A 15107-nucleotide genomic window follows, 5' to 3' on the forward strand; every position below is an offset into this window, starting at 1 on the left:
CAGCCACACTGCACTTGCTTATAAATTTAGAATTAAATGTCTTGCTAGATTAGTGGCCTTTGTACTTCTTGATGGTTTGGTTGGAAGTGTATTTTGTCAGATATTAGACTAGCTACATCTGTTCATGTTTTTAGCTTTATTTGTTTGGAATATTTTCCAATCTTTGTTATAAAGTGGGGTATATATGATTGCAAAGTATTTTTCTTGGTGGTAAAAAAAAAGAGAGAGAGATGATTTGAGTTCTAAAAATTCTGGGAGCATATGTTTTTATTAGGAAATTGAAATGATTAATACTCTGAGTTATTGAAACATATGTATTAATCCTGGTAATTATGTTGTTTTGTAGTATTTTCTTAGACTTTTTGTTGAAATTTTCTGACTTTATTTATTTATCCCTGTGGCATTTTTAACACCCATTCACTTTAGACTGATTACTTCCATTATTCTGTGTAGATCTGACTATTTGATCACAAATTCCTTTAGTGTCTTTTTATCAAAAGAAGTTTTAATTTCTTCTTTAGTTGCACATAGTATAGGTATAACAGACTGATATGGCCGTTACACTCTTTCAGAGGTTAGAACACATCTTTCCAGGTTCTTCTGCCTTTAAATATTTCTATCTAATTATATTGGGTTTACATATAGAGTGGACTGGGCCCTGCTCCTTTGCAGCTTTCAATATAATTTTAGTATTTAAACCATAATATTTCATGGTATTCTACAGGCTTTTTGTAATTGACTGGGCATCTATTTCTTTGGCTCTGGAATTTTTTTTTCTGTTTTTTTTTTTTTTTCATTGAAAGTATTTCCTAAGTTTTTGGTGTGATATTTTTTGTTTTTAGTAATATTTTTAAAAAATGTTATTGACTTTTTTGAGTAATCCAAATTCTTCTATCCTATCTCATAGCCGTGATACTCCATTTTCCCCATGAGCCATTCTATTGATGAGGCTCTTCACTGGGATTTAGTTTGGCTTAGTGAGTCTTTTATTCCTACTGTCCTTTTAGATTGTTTATCCTTCAGCATTTCTTTTTGCTAAATTCTAGTTTTTGAATCTTGTATCAACTTTTTTCTTTCTCTATTAGCTCTTTTTTTTTTCTTTTCTTGCATGGCATTGGTGTTTTCTTTGAGTTGTTTGAACACAGGTGTAATATTTTTTGAGCCTGTAATAATCTCAAAATTTCTACCTTCCTTTTTCTCCCTCCCATAACCCCCTCTCCTTTCTCCTTTAAATGTATGGCCTGTTTTTCCACTAATTGTTATTGCATTTATGTATGTATATAAATACACATTTATGTGCCTAAATATAAACTATTATTATTCTATATAATGTTACTTGTATAAATTTTTTTTCAAATCATTTGCCTTGGAATTTCTAAATGATTCTCATTTGAACCATTACTATGGAATTGGTAATTTCCTGTGAAATTTTGATTCCTTTTTAAATGTTATTTTCATTTCTGCTCTAGATTTGGACAACAGAAGCCAACTCAGTGGCACATTTTTCCTTTAAAAATTCACACCTTCTTTTTTCTCTCAATGGAGATGTTTACAATGCTCAGGAAATGATTAAGTCAGAGCAGGGCTACAGTCTACTCTTCTCACTGTGGAGTGGTATTAGTGCCAGAAGTCCTTTTTCTAATGTTCCCCTGAGTGTAAGAAGCTATCCCACGTCAGATTGAGTTTTCTGTGGGGTCTTCAGCTTGTATGGTGAATTAGAAAACACAATACTTCCATGAGCCCTACTCTAGGGCAGATTAACACACCTTCCTGGGTTTATAGCTTCTTCTGTAGAAACTCTGCATACATCTGGTGTGGGGAGCCAACAGAAGGCGGCTATCATCCTTGAAGCCATCTTGAGCCATCTACCCTGACAAGAGACTTGTTTACAATAGTCTACAACAGCTGAGCACACTCTGAAAACATCTTGTTTTAGATACCCAGGATTTTCCCTTGGGTGTGTGAGACTCAAAGGTGTGTGACTTAAGGGCATGACTTAAAGGTGTGATTTAGAGATAAGACTTAAAGGCATGGTTTTGAAGTGAGACATATAAAAGGCGAAAGGCAGATAGAAGAAATTATTAGACATTTGAGACTTGGAAAGAGAACTAGGAATTAGACACCTGAACTTGGATGAGACTCGAGACTAGAACTTGGAACTGGAAACTTGGAACTTGGAGGCACTAGGGACTAGGAACTAGGAACTCAAGACTTGGGACTTGGACTAGGAAGGGAGACTGAAGAATAAACAGGATTGAATCACACTCTGTTTGGTCTCCATTCCTTGAGTCCATCCTCACTCTCTCTTTGCTGAACCCTGCGACCCTCGGGCTGGAGCAGCCTGGGGCAGTGTGAGCTCTAACAATTTAGCCCCCAAGGCTTTTTCCAGTGCGGGTTCCAACATTTGACAGAGCGGTCCATGACATTTTGGCCCCCAATTGTGTGGCAGAGCGGTCCCCAACAATCTGGGAATTTATTATGTTAATAATGCAAGTCTCTGTGCTTTTATAGACCAGCTGTCAAGAAAGACAAGTATACAAATAATGTAAATAATGGTAAATGATAGCCATGAAAGTGCAGAAATTTGTAAACGTTTACATTTTGTGACATGCTGGGGCTCAAAACTAACTAGGCAAATGTTCTTTCACTTTAGCATGTATATTATATTGCAATGTTGGGTTTAATTTTTTTTTTTTTGCAATCAAACTGTTCAAAGATTCAGAATTAAGTGATATAGAAGAATTATAGGGCTGGGGAGATGTACTGCCTGCCTTGCCAGCATGAATATCTGAGTTCAATTTCCCAGGATTAAAGTAAAAAGAACAGGCACCACCAGGTCTGTCTGTGGGTAGGAGGGTGTTAGATACAGGTGAATTCCTGAAGCTCATTGACTAGTCAACCTAGTGACTTCATGAGCTACAGGTTCCATGAGAGACCCTTATAGGGAGATGTCAAAAGATTTCACAACCATATAAATACAATATTTTTTTTGTGTGAGTCTAATATAGTAGCTCATGAACTTAAGTCAGAAGTAATAGATATTAGCTTAGTAGTACTCCATTGTGTAACTGTACCACAGTTTTTGCATCCATTCTTCTGTAGAGGGACATCTGGATTGTTTCTAGCTTCTGGCTATTATAAATAAGGCTGCTATGAACATAGTGGAACATGTGTCCTTGTTATATGTTGGAGCATCTTCTGGGTATATGCCCAGGAGTGGTATAGCTGGGTCCTCAGGTAATGCTATGTCCAATTTTCTGAGGAACCACCAGATTGATTTCCAAAGTGGTTGTACCAGCTTGCAGTCCCAGAAGCAATGGAGGAGTGTTCCTCTTTCTCCACATCCTTACCAGCATCTGCGGTCACCTGAGTTTTGATATTAGCCATTATGACTGGTGTGAAGTGGAATCTCAGGGTTTTGATTTACATTTTTCTGATGACTAAGGAAGTTAAACATTTCTTTAGGTTCTTCTTGGCCATTCAAGTTTTCTCAGTTGAGAATTCTTTGTTTGTCTCTGTATTCCATTTTTCAATTGGGTTATTTGGTTTTCTGGAGTCTAATTTTGAGTTGTTTGTATATTTGGATATTAGCCCTGTATCAGAAGTAGGGTTGGTAAAGATGTTTTCCCAATCTGTAGGTTGTCATTTTCTCCAGTTGACACTGTTCTTTGCCTTACAGAAGCTTTTTAGTTTCATGAGGTTCCATTTGTCAGTTGTTCATATTAGGACCTGAGCCACTGATGTTCTGTTCAGGAAATTTTCCCCTGTGACAATGTGTCCTAGGGTATTTTCCACTTGTTCTTCTATTGGATTCAGTTTATCTGGTTTTATGTGGAGATTCATGATCCACTTGGACTTGAGCTTAGTACAAGGAGATAAAAAAATGGGTCAATTTGTATTCTTCTACATGTAGACTCCTAGATAGACCAGCACCCTTTGTTGAAAATGCTGTCTTATTTCCACTGTATGTTTTTTGGCTTCTTTGTCAAGATCATGTGCCCAAAAATGTTTGGTTTTATTTCTGGGTCTTCAATTCTATTCCATTGCTCTACCTGTCTGTAGAGCAATGGAACTGTATACCATACAGTTTTTATCACTATTATTCTGTAGTATAGTTTGAGTTCAGGTAATTCCCCCAGAAGTTCTTTACTGTTGAGAATTGTTTTCTCTGTCCTGTGTTTTTTGTTATTCCCTATGAAGTTGAGAATTGCTCTTTCTATCTTTGTGAGGAATTGATTTGGAATTTTGATGGGCATTGCATTGAATCTGTAGATTGCTTTTGGTAAGATGGCCATTTTAATTATGATAATTCTGCCAATCCATGAGCATGAGAGATATTTCCTTCTTTTGAGGTCTTCTTTGATTTCTTTCTTCAGAGAGTTGAAGTACTTGTCTTACAGAACTTTCACTTACTTGGTGAGAGTTACACCAAGATATTTTATATTATTTTTGAACTGTTGTGAAGGATGTTGTTTCCCTAATTTCTTTCTAAGCCTATTCCTTTGTGTAGAGGAAGGCTACTGATTTTTTTGAGTTAATTTTATATCCAGCCACTTTGCTGAAGTTGTTTATCAGCTATAGGAGTTCTCTGGTGGAATTTTGGGGTCACTTATGTATACTTAGTAATCATATCATCTGCAATAGTGATACCTTGATTTCTTCTTTTCTGATTTGTCTTCTTTTGACCTCTTTTTGTTGCCTAATTGCTCCAGATAGAACTTTAAATCCTATATTGAATACATAGGTAGAGAGTAAACAGCCTTGTCTAGTCCCTGATTTTAGTGGGATTGTTTCAAGTTTTTCTCCATTTACTTTGATATTAGCTGTTGGTTTCCTGTATATTGCTTTTATTATGTTTACAAATCTTACAGGCAACTGTATGAAATTAGAAAATATCATCCTGAGTGATGTAACCCAGACTCCATAGGACATACATCGTATGTACTCATTGATAGTTGAATACTAGCCCCAAAGCTCAGAATACTCACGATACAACTCACAGACCATACAAAGCTTAACAAGAAGGAAGTCCAAAGTGTGGCTGCTTCAATCCTAATTAGAAGAGGGAACAAAATAATCACAGGAGGCAGAGGGAGGGAAGGACCTGGGTGGAAGAAGGGAGAAGGAGGGAAAAAGTGGGTCAGGCTCAGGTATGGGAAGAGACAGGAGAGAAGTGCAGAGGGCCAGGAGAATGAATAGAAATATGTAGCAGTGGGGGTAGGGAATGGCAAGGGTGGGAAACCACTAGAAAGTCCCAGATGCCAGGGATTTGAGAGGCTTCTAGGACCCAATAGGGATGATGTTAGCCAAAATGCCCAACAGTGTGGAGATAAAACCTGAAGAGACCATCTCCAGTAGATAGACATGGTCTCCCAGTTGAGGACAATTATTCCTGTCTAAAGGAAATGCAGAGACAAAAATGCAGCAGAGACTTAAGGAAAGACCATCCACAGACCACTCCACTTTGGGATCTTTCCCATCTGCATATTCCAAACCCCAACAATATTGTTGATATCAAAATGTACTTGCAGGCAGAAGCCTGGTATGCCTATCCTCTCTGAGGCTCTGCTAGCACTTGACTAAGAGAGATGCAGATACTTATAGCCAACCATTGGACTGAGCCCTGCACCCCAATGGAAGAGTTAGGAGAACTGAAGGAGCTGAAGTAGATTCCTCCCAGGGAATAAGCCACCAACCAGAGTATACAGCGGCCAATCTATGGCTCCTGCGACATATGTAGCAGAGGACTAACTTATCTGGCATCAGTGGGAGGGGAGGCTCTGTGTCCTTTGTAGGCTTGATGTCCTGGAGAAGAGGTATGCTAGTGAGGTAGGAATGAGTGGGTGGGTGTGAGAGCACCCTCTTAGAGGCAAAAAGGAAGGAAGATAGAGTAGAAGGTTTGTGGAGAGGAAACTGGGAAGGGGTATAGCATTTGCAATATAAACAAAGAAAATCATTAATAAAAATGATACCATGAAATTTGCAGGCAAATTCATAGAACTTGAAAATAAATCATCCTAAATGAGGTAACCTAGACCCAGAATGACAAATATGGTATATATTCACTTAGTGTAGATTAGCTATTAAGTAATTGATAAACAACTTTTAGTCTTCATACCCAAAGGGGAGTGTTCTTGGGGTACCCATGGATACTTGGGCAGAGGAAATAGATTAGATGGGTTGACTGGAGGTGTGTCCGGACAGCATCTGGAGGGATAAGGCAGATGGAGGAAGGGATGGATGTAGAGAATGCAGGGAGCCATGGCTGGACTTGGGAGCCCATGCCTGACACTGCATGGATGACCAGGAGGCAGAGACTAGCTATCCCAGAGACCTAGGGTAGAACAAACATGAATGGCCAACAAACAAACAAACAAACAAACAAACTAAAATCAGTAAAATAATTCCTAATGAAAAAGAAGTTATAGATATTAATAATGTCTCAGGATTGATTTTGATTTTTTACACTATTACATCAGTATTCTTTCCCATTGATATGAATATTGAATCTTTTTTTAAATTTATTTTTTATTAGACATTTTATTTACATTTCAGATGCCATCCCCTTTTCCCATTTTCCCTCCCTAGAAAACCCCTATCCCATGCCCCCTTTTCCTTTTTGCTTTTATACAATTTTTTTAAAAATGTTAATCAAAGGCTTTATAAGTTTGGTAATGCTCAATCAGAAGTGTAACCCAATACCCAACCTAGATATATAAACTATCTTTGACTGGTGGAGACACATGAACATCTGCCTCCATGTCCCACCCCCACTCTCTTTCTCTCTCTTTCTCTCATCATCTAGCTTCTCCTCTCCTTCTTCTCCTCCTCTCCTTACTCCTTCTCTTCCTCTCAGTACTTCTCCCACCTTAGCTCCTCCTATATATCACCCTTCCTGTTAAAATAAAACTTTTCTCTCAAAATACAATTAGAGCATAATTATATTAATTTGTACCAGTGAGGTACAAGATAGTCTGATTCTGTGTGGTGGCACACGCCTTTAGTCCCCGCACTTGGGAGGCAAACGCAGGTGGATTTCTGAGTTCGAGGCCAGCCAGGACTACATAGAAACCCTGTCTAAAAAAAAAGAAAGAAAGAAAGAATGAAAGAAAAAAAAAAGAAAAAATCAAAACTTTGAATCTTTCTTAATCTACCAAATTTTTAATGTGTTATTTTTCCAATCTTGGTTTCTTGATGATTTCCCAGCAAAAGGTCATACTGAGTCAATATTCTCTCGGAGTAATAGACACATGAAGATTTCTTAGAAAAAAAAAAAAAAACGACTGCAAGATTGTAAGTCCTCTCATTGTAAGAAGGTGGGAAAGTGGCAGATGTGGAGGACATCTCTAAGGAGTCTGACTGGTCCACTGGTGAGCACAGCCATGCCCGATTGTCAGCTCTGCCTAGCCATGCACATGAACGAGGAGATCTCTAATTGTTTTCCAGACCACTTGGTAATTAATGGTGTTTTGTGCCCATGTAGCTCATTACTGATCAATGTTTGCCTGAAGAGGCAGTGCTAAGCAAGACAAGAGAGTAATCAAAGTGACTCTATTAATAGATACGGCCCTCAAGCAATGACTACCAGGCTGTCAGGAGTTTAGACTTCCTCTACAAACATGTACCACTTGTAGTTTTTTTTTTTCTTTTGAAGACTGTCAAGAAAAAATAAACTGTAGCACACTGAGTTTTTTTGAAATGTCACTTGGTATACAACTGTAATTATGAAGTCTGCATCTTTTCATTTCTACTCTGGTATCTGCTAAAAACACATTTTGAGATTACTTTTAAGAAATTCATTTATTCTCTTACTCTATCAAGGTGCCCAATAAAGTGTTTTGACTTTTCATATAAGATCATTAAAGAAATACTATTTTCCACTCCATTAAAATTATAGCAGCGAACCAGTCAGAATCAGCAACAGTCCCTGGAGCATGACTATGACGATTCACTCATTAAACATGTGCTGCAGGCCAGATCTTGGTTTCACATCACTAACTCAAGTTCTATGACAAGTAGAAAATATGATTTCCTAGGCAAGTCTTAGTTTTCTATCAGAGTAAAACATAATTAAGTATTTGTTTTAGGAGTTCCAAAGAGGCTTAGTCCAAAAGAAAGCGGTTAAAAGCAATAACTTTTAAATGTATACTGGCTTCCTACAATTTAAAAGCAAAAGGCTGAAGAAAATACTTGAAATGTGCTGCAACATACTTGGCTTTGGAATCATTGTTTGGCTGAGCTGATGGAATGAAGCAATGACGGACACATGTACCTGAAAGCTAGGATTGATGGGGCATGTGTTCCTATGTAGCACAGCAGCAGCCGGGAAACTCAGTAGGCCTGTAAAATATAGACAGATAAGGATCCATGTTAGCTAATCTCCCGTGGTTTGTCTCTGTAGGGAGAAATCTCTGGCTGCAGACATCAGGGAGTAGAAAGCTGTGGTGGATACTGTATGTAGCTACTGTCAACATCCATACTTGGACCTGGAGAAGGCCATTAGCATTCATATGAGGCACTGGGGTTCTTGATGAGAACACGCTCATGTTATGAATGATTGTTCATACAGGGGTGCACTTTGTTCTTTACAGAAGTGCTGGTATCATTGTGAGGCAATACTAGCTTACTTGTAGTAATCATTTAAGATGTGTACGGGTTCTTGTGGTAGAGGAAAACAGTCAAAATCTGTCCTTTTTTTGTGTGTATTTGTGCATGTATGTCTGTGTTTGTGTGTGCCTGTATGCTGTAGCACGTGCAGGTTCGTGGATAGTTTTCAGAAGTTGTTCTCTTTTTCTACCATGTGTGTTTCAGAGATTGAACGTAGGTTGCCAAGCCTGGTATTATTGCCTTTAACTGCTGTAAGATTTTGTCCTTTGTCTGGTCACGTAGGAGAGTTTCTAAAAGAGGATTTTAACTGAGTTTCATTTTTAAATAAAAGAAAAGAAATTTTGCCTTGCTGTTGTTAGTTTGGGAAAATGTATATTCTGTGTGAATGAAAAATAAATGTTGGTTTCCTAGTAGTAGTTAGATTGTTTATGGATGGCCAAACTAGTGGGTTTTTTTTTTCTGGATAGAAGTATCTTTAGTAGATTTTCCAGATTCTGAGTTACTCAGATGCTGCACCTTGCATATCCTTCATGCATGAACCTGTCACACAAGATAATGCTAACACGATTTTCTCACTCCCAAAGCATATAAATAAACTGAAGCATAATGCTGAACACCCACTAGACTTCTAATGGGTCTCTCATACAGGGGCTGTTGAAACTTGACAATGTGATTGGGTGGTGATCTTTGCAGGGTTGGGACAGACAGGATTATTGGGTAAGTGGGTAGAAGCCAATATTATTATGATTGAACAAAATTTGTAGTTCATAAAAATGACCAGGATTTTCATAAAATATGTAGCAAATCCTATGTCAAAACTCAGAAGGAGACTATAACTTGTGAAATGATACCTGCTTCACTGCTTGATGGTGGAGTCACTCACAGAGAGGATCAGGTCTACTCTCCTCAGTCAGACCTAGTAAAAAAATTCACACAAATGGCTCTCCAAAGGGCAAGGCTAGCCCTACCAGCATTGTGTTCGTATTGTGTTGTGTACTTGACCTAAGCTTTTATCAGTAGAATTCGAACCTGAAAGGAGTTATAATTTTGTTTCTATTATCCTCACCTAACTTACTTTTACTGTTAATAACATATAGATACTGTTTTTTTAAAAAAACTAATGTCTATTGGTTTACATAAAATAGTTAATACAAGACCAGATCATTGAGTTTTGAAAGTTTTAAAACACTTTCACAATCCAAGTTTAGTATAATATTATAATTAAATCATGTTTATGGGTATATATTACTTTAAAGTTTATGTATCATATTGAAATTGTCTCCTCTTACTAGGCACTTATGTGGTTTCTAATATCTTAGCACTCTTATGCTGACAATAGTTATGATAAATATTTTTATGTATTTCCAATCATGCCTATATTCTACCCTACAAATAAAGTTGCCAGGACAAAATTAAAATTATTAATGTCTATTAACAAGCAATGTCCATAAATATATCAATTTACATGTCAGTAGAATCTAAAAATTTGTCCTTGCCTAAACTGTATAGAATTTCTATTATTGTCATAATTTCATGATTATCAATGGAGAACACATTAGTATATTGACCTGCAGTTTCTTACAATAAGGTTAAATCATGTAATAAATTATACATTTTATTGTTGTGAATTCTTTTCATATACAATACTTACAGTTTACCAATGGAATAGTATTTTTCTAATTATCTATGAGACTATTTCAACATTGAATATGCTGCATTTTCTTAATTTTGTTATCTATCTTTAAGATAAATATTTTATTCATATTGAAATGTGATTTAGAAGTTTCTATAATCATTTATATTTATTTTTCTCCTGTTTTAAATTTTTACAAAATCTTTCTACTTTGGCTTTAGATAAAGATTCAACTAATTTTTTTTTTTTTTTTGGTTTAAAATTTTCTACTATCAAATCTTAGCTCCTCCTCATGTAGCTAACTGGATTTTTTTTCTATTTGGAAAATAGTAATTTTAGATTGATATTTAAATTTGACTTTTTCCAAACTATAAGAATGACAGGCTTTATAAGCCCTAAGTAATGTGAGAGTGTATTCCTAATTATGTTTTCTCAGTACCCTCTTATTTAACAAATTCAAACATGTAATATAGACATTACCTATATTTTTATTAAGTTATCTTATTATTTATAGCTATCTTAGTATTATCTTCCATCCTCTGAAAATTTTGATTACCAGACTTAGTTAGTAGCAATATATTATGGCAGTTAGTTTTTGTCAGGTTGACATTAACTTGAGTCACCAAGGAAAAGAAACCCCAGTTGAGGAGTTGTCTCTGTCAGATTAGCCTGTAGGGAAGTCGATGGGCATTTTCTTGGTTAATGGTTGCTATGAGAAGGTCCAGCTCACAGTGAGCCTTTTGGATAGGTGGTCCTGGGAGGTGTAAGAAAACAAACTGAACAAGCCACAGAGAACAAGCCAGTAAATAGCATTTCTTCACAGTCCCGCCTTCAGTTCTCGCCTCCAGGTTTCTGCTTGATGATGGACAGGAACTCATAAGCCAAATAAACTCTTTGCATCCCTAAGTTTCTTTATGTCACAGTGTTTTATCACAGCAACAGAAAACTTACACAGTCTTAGCACATTTACTTACCTTAAGCTTTACAATTTTTCTTTCCAGCTGAATGCTTCAGGTTCTGCTTTTCATATTTGCAAGATTTAACATTAGTTTCTCTCTTGTTTCCTGGAACTCACATTTTCAGTGCTGTGAATGTTAGTATGTCTCTGAATCTGAAGTATCTTTAGTCTTTGATGTTTTTTTTCAGGGTTGTGCCACTATGAAAATGTGAATATCAAGGAAGACTTATTTGTACATATTTATTTATTTGATGTAAATATGGTATATAGATATTTAGTAGGTAAAAATTCAGTTTCTAATGACATGTATGATGACATAGAAATTATGCTTTATACTGATATGTAACCAGTTATAAACAACTGACTCACTAAAAGTTATATTCTCAGCCTGTAATCAGTTCTAAAGTTGAAGATGAGCTGAGGAAAACTGTAGTATTCTGAAGCTATGGTAGCCAGTAGGAAAATCCCAGGCATAAAGGATTTATAAATAAAAACCGAAGTAATAACACAAGTCCTTTTAGTCTGTTTATGAGCATTAAATTCATTTTATCATTTCTTCTAGTCTCTTTTCTGCTTTATTTACATTTCAGATGTTATCCCCTTTCCCCATCTCCCCTCCACCAAGAAACCTCCTATCCCATCCCTCCTCCAACTGCTTCTATGAAGATGAGCCCCCACCCATCCACCCACTCCCACCTTCTAGCCCTCGAATTCCTCCACACTGGGGCATCTAGCCCTCACAGGACCAAGTACCTCCTCTCCCACCTACGCCTGACAAGGCCATCCACCTCTACATATACAGCTGGAGCCATAGGCCCATCCCTATGTGCTCCCAGGCTGGTGGTTTAGACCCTGGGGATCTCTGGTTGGTTCGTATTATTGCTCTCCTTATGGGGCCACAAACCCTTTCAGCTCTTTAGTCTTCTCTCTCACTCCTCTATTGGGAACCCCATGATCAGCTCAATGGTTAGCTGTGAGCATCCACCTTTGTATATTTCAGGATCTGGCAGACCTCTAAGGAGACAGCTATGTTGTGAACCACTCTGCCCTACCTTGGGCGCCAAAACATTGAGAGCCACACTACCCCACGTTTGGGGGCCAAAATGTTGCGGACCGCTCTGTCAGTGTTGGAACCCGCACTGCCAAAAGCCTTGGGGGCTAAACTGTTAGAGCCTGCACTGCCCCAAGCTGCTCCGGTCCGTGGGTTGGGGTTCAGCAAGAGAGAGAGAGTGAGGATGAACTCAAAGAATAGAGACCAGACAGAGTGTGATTCAATCCCATTTATTCTTCAGTCTCTCTTCTTCTTTCTTTCTAAGTCCCTAGTTCCTAGTACCAAGTCTCAGGTCCTAATTCCTACTTCCTCTGTAATAAATCTCAAGTCCTAATCTCTGTTCCAAGTTCCTAGTTTCTTTCCCAGTTCCATGTTCTTTCTCCAAGTGCTAAGTGCCTAATCCAAGTGTCTAGTGTCCAATTCTAGTTGCCTGTCTCAAGTGCATACTCCTAGTACCTAATATTTAATAATTTCTTCTGTCTGCCTCTCACCTTTTATATGTCTCACTTCTAAGCCACGCCTCTAAGTCACGCCCTTAAGTCACGCCCTTAGGTTTTATCTCTAAATCACACCTTTAAGTCTCACACACCCAAGGGAAGATCCTGGGTATTTAAAACAAGATGTTATCAGAGTGTGCTCAGCTGTTGTAGGCTGTTGTAATCAAGTCTCTTGTCAAGGTATATGGCTCAAGATGGCTGCACAGATGATAGCTGCCTTCTGTATCAGGCTCCCGTCAGCATGTACTTCCTGGCATCCACATCAGCATCTGCCTTTTGTGACTGTACATGGAATGGATACCAAGGTGGAACAGTCTCCGGACAGATTCCTTCAGTTTCTGTCCCATACTTTGTCTCCATATTTGATACCATGAGTATTTTGTTACTCCTTCTAAGAAGGACCAAAGCACCCAAAGCACTTTGGTCTTCCTTCTTTGTGAGCTTCATGTGGTCTGTGAGTTGTGTCTTGGGTATTGCAAGCTTTTGGGCTAATATCCAGTTATCAATGAGTACATACTATGTGTGTTCTTTTGTGATTGGGTTACCTCACTTAGAATATTTTCTAGTTCCATCCATTTGCCTAAGAATTTCATGTTTTTAGTCAGAGGCAGGCAGATTTCTGAGTTCAAGGCCAGCCTGGTCTACAGAGTGAGTGCCAGGACAGCCAGGGCTACACAGAAAAACCCTGTCTTGAAAAACAAAACAAAAACAAAACAAAACAAAAAAAGAATTTCATGTTTTTAATAGCTGAGTAATACTCCATTGTGTAAATGTATCAGATTTTCTGTATCCATTCCTCTGTTGAAGGACATCTGGGTTCTTTCCAGCTTCTGGCTATTATAAATAAGGCTGCTAAGAACATAGTGGTGCATGTGTCCTTGTTATATTTTGGAGTATCTTCTGGATATATGCCCAGGAGTGGTACAGCTGGGTCCTGGTACACAGTTAACCCAAGAGAAAAGGCCATATTTATGTGACTTGTCATTGGATACATAAAGTGTTGTCTTAAGAACTGTTTCGTAACTTTTTAGTGACTGAAGAACCTAAAACACTTTCTGTGTTTTCTGCATTTAGATAAGTTTAAAAGTTGCTAAAATTTCTTGAATAGTCTCTTCCCAAGTTCTGACAGTAATGGTTTATGCACATTTTATAAAATTCAACCCACATATCTACCACCCTACCTGGCTACTAGCACTGTGTGGAATTGACTCAGAACTACTGATCTCACCTATATGCATTCCCTTGTCTCCTTCCCATCAGATACCACCCCACCCAGTAATAACATCAAAAGGATTCCAACACATAATCAAACCCAAGAAATCTAGAAAGCCCTCCAAAGACTTCTGATGATCATCAGGGAGACTTTTTAAGCCTAAAGATGGTTTACTCTGAGGCTTTGAAGTTTTCCTTATCCCTAACTGAGCTGAGACCACTTCTGACATCCCATTTACACACTAACACAGTACCCCCAAAAGTGTTATTAAGCTAGACCATACCTGACAAGATGGAATCATAGCAAAGAAGGATCTAAACAAGCAGTCAGCAAAGATGACATTATATATTTACACCAAGAAACATTATCAAAGGCCTAAATTAAGACACCTATGTTCAAACACAAAAACCAACTTGAGTAAAGGGGATAACATGTCTCCTCCATTGTTCAGGTCCTTGAGAAAAACTATTAAACATTACATAGGACAATGATATCACAATAGCAATGATGGATATATTCATAGGACTTAAAAACGATATGAACAAATTATTGAATGAGGACCACAAAAGTACAGTTAGTTCAGTAAAATGGTGAAAAGTTCAAGACATGGAGATTAAATTTAATAAAACTGTAGAATCTCTGAAGAAAATACAAAGTAAATCAAAACTTTAAATGAAAAACTGTGAAGTCAAACAAGAAGCTTGAGCAAAATCTTACCCACAGATTAGACCAAGAAGAAGGGACAATAGCAGGTCTTAAAGACAGTGTGGGGAAATAGATCATCTGCTCAAAACAAAGTCAAATTATGAATACATACAGAAACAGAGCATGAAAGAAATTAGGAGCACAATAAAAATACCAAACCTATGAATAGTAGACATAGAAGAAGAAAATACCAAATTCAGAGGCACAGAACATTTCATGAACATCATGAAAGAAACTTCCTGAGGTCTAAGAAAAAGATCCTCTTAAGGCTCAAGGAATGTCTGGAACACCAAATAGACAGGCCTAGAAAAGAATGTTTGTATCACATAACTAAGACACTAGAAATTATATTGAAAGCATCAAAAAAAAAAAAAAAACCCAAGGCACTCATAAAGCAGGCCTATTAGAATAACAGTTGACTATTCTTTCTCAATTTTTAAAAA

The sequence above is a fragment of the Arvicanthis niloticus genome, chromosome 4 (genome assembly GCF_011762505.2).
Source record: "Arvicanthis niloticus isolate mArvNil1 chromosome 4, mArvNil1.pat.X, whole genome shotgun sequence".
Taxonomy (NCBI): domain Eukaryota; kingdom Metazoa; phylum Chordata; class Mammalia; order Rodentia; family Muridae; genus Arvicanthis; species Arvicanthis niloticus.